Consider the following 3,066-nt stretch of genomic DNA (forward strand, 5'->3'; position numbering starts at 1 on the left):
AAAAAAAAAAAAAAAAGCTAATGTTTACTTACAATGCTAATGCTACCCTTACTCTCTGGCGCTCAAGAGGTAGAGGAGCCAAATGGCTGGCTCACTGCTGCTAATTAGTGGTCACAGGCTGAACTACAACATAAAAATGAATGGTTGGCAAGAAGGTTGACATTTTAAACCCTAATTAAAAATCGATACAGGGCTTTAGAATATCAATACAGTATTGGGAAATGAAATATCGCGATATTTCAGTGTTTCAATATTTTCTTACACCCCTACTGGAAACGTATAGAAAGAAATGCAATTCTCTTCACGTTACGGGAATAACTGAGAATACGCCGACAGCGGGAGGAGGGTCCAGCTGCAGTCGCTCTGGTACCAGTAACGGTTTCAGACAGACAGCGAGAACAGCTGATCAACTATGTGAGGTAAATGTTTGCAACGCCAGAACTTATTTGACAAATGTGTTTCCATCTGTCCTTTTGCGCATTAACTCTTAAAAAAACACCTAAGCAAACGTATCAACTTTGATGCGAATTAGAGGAAGTTTTATCGTATCATGCCGTTTCCATTTACCTTTTCTAATGCAATACTTCAAAATGCGCATTAAAAAACCTTGATGGAAACATGGCTTATGACAGCAAATTATCTGATAAAAAACTAAGCCTGATTGCAGAGTGTGAAAAACTAAGAACACCTTCTGTTTACAGAAAGGTTAATTTGACACAAAATGTTGCTAATAAATAAACCTGAATAACTGATCAACACAAGCAGTTTGTTCAACTGTAGCATCCACATGAGATGAATGCTATGGAAAATAGAAATTTCCAATGAATGAACCACTTTTACAAACAAAACCCAGCATGTTTAGAACAAAATTTATTGATATTACAATCTCTTAAGATAATCTAGCTTGTTTATTTCTTGTTTATTTTACTAGACTATGAAATCAGTCACGTTTTCATCACTTGGAGAGACCGAAAGAGAGGAAAATGACAGCTGTAAATGGTCCCGCTGCCAGTTAAAACTTGAAAATCTCTTTTTGTGCACGTTGAATAAATGTTGCTTCTGACTCACAGCCTACACATGTTGCCCCATAATTGCAGCCTCTATCACAGCACCTTGGTTAAAAATGATTATGTGGAGCTTAGGTATTTTGTTTACATCAAAACAGCAGGAGCTGAATCTTGTAAATATGACCAGTGCATGGCCATTTTGCACATGATGCTGATTTAACTTGTTTCCGTTGCGTTCAAAAAGCTAGATGCTAGTGGCTGTAAGTTGCATTAGGGTTTTTATGTAATGTAAAAAGAAAGAAAATTTTGGGAATTTTCTTCCTTGACCAAATAAGAACAAAAATGGAAATGTTGGGGCCTATAGTGTAGCATCTATCAGGAAATGTTACATTTAACCAAATCTGGTTAAATGCATGAAACAAACTGTCAGTTACTCTAGCCTGACAAAAAGGATTCACAAAAACTGTGAGCTCTGAATAAAACAATAGAGTGAGCACACCATCAATCAGAAGAGTGTTTGTGTTTGGGCTGCCAGCATCCACACACAATCCAAATAGCTATATTTCTTAAAATAAACACACAATATGCCAAAATTACAGACTTCCCGGAATCATTTTGGTTATACAATCTCATTGTGCAACTTCAGCAGTGTTTTCACAATGYTTCACTAATAACTTCATCAATGTTTTTTTTTTAAATATTTATTAAACTTTAGTGCTGCAGCCAATTATTATTTTAGTAATGCTTTATTGTGTCAAGTAATCTGATAAAAAAATGTCAGGTTCTGCAGTAAATACTTAAGCTTATTTTATGATTATGCTTATTTTATGAAGGGTTAATATACACTTGCTGATGACCCTGCAGCAATCAAAGTAAAATTACTATCAGTTATGGATTTTAAGCTCCCATTGCTTGTATTTATGTGTGTGAGATGTGAGGTTTGAGGGTGCTAAATTAAAAGCACTCTGTCATTGAATCATTTTTAACTATCATAGAAAAAAATCTAAATGCTGTAAAATAGTTTTTATGGATTTGAAAACTGAATGCGATTTCTTATGTTTAGAAATTGGGTAAGTAAAACAGTTCACTTGTTCTTGTTAGTTTAATAGTAGCCTGGCCCTTGCCTTCCTACGCAGCTCTGCTCAATTCTAGTTTCGCTTCACTGCTCCGTCTGGGATTTCTCACATAGACAAGGATTTCTTCGGGAAATTTTTCGTCCGGGTCAATCAGAGAACAGAACGTTAATTTTCTGCGCAGTGTCTGCTTGCAGTTTATTTTACCTGGGCTAATCAGCAAGCAGGAGGTGGAGTTTTGAACATCAATTTTCTGCGCAGTGTCTGCTAGTTAGTTTAGCATACGACAGTGGAGGAAGTGAATGAAGCCAGTCTGTGTTGATAAGGCTTCAAATTAAAATAAATTTGTGTGACAAAGCAGCAGCTCTCATTTACAGCCGTCTCGTTTGGTTCGGTACTTTTCTCCTCTCAGTAGGGTTGTTTACAGAGCACACGATTTCCGGTTAGCTTCTTAGCTTAGCCTCCTTCACAACGACATGTGTCGCGGCCAACCGATCCAATCATTTTAAACTTCAACAGAGGCCACGCCTCCAGCAAGAATCACTTATCTATAGCCGAGAGTCCAGACCCTCGTACGAAGCAAAGTGAAGGACAAGGGTCTGGTTTTTACCAGGCTAGGTTAATAGCAAAAGTAAATTAATATTTTTTATTAAGCCTTGTGTTGGTACAGTGTTTCCATTTTAGGCAATAAAATATTTAGTCTTGACTGCTTAGCTATAAACATATGATAGCAGTAATATATTAGGGCTGCACCGATTAGTTGAAATAATCGATGACATCGATTATGTAAATTTGTCGACGCAGATTTTTTATTATCAATTCGCTGTATTACATAACCACCACTTGAATGTTCATGCAATTCCATTTCGGTACCTAAAWGCATCATTGCGACCGTATTGGCATAAGAGTGGTGAGTTTTCCATGCTTGTCCTGAACGCAGCATCGCACAAGAGCGTAATGACGTCAGCAGCCGCTGCTTCAGTTCA

Source organism: Austrofundulus limnaeus, unplaced genomic scaffold (assembly GCF_001266775.1).
Source record: "Austrofundulus limnaeus strain Quisiro unplaced genomic scaffold, Austrofundulus_limnaeus-1.0 Scaffold131, whole genome shotgun sequence".
In the NCBI taxonomy this organism is placed as follows: Eukaryota; Metazoa; Chordata; class Actinopteri; order Cyprinodontiformes; family Rivulidae; genus Austrofundulus; species Austrofundulus limnaeus.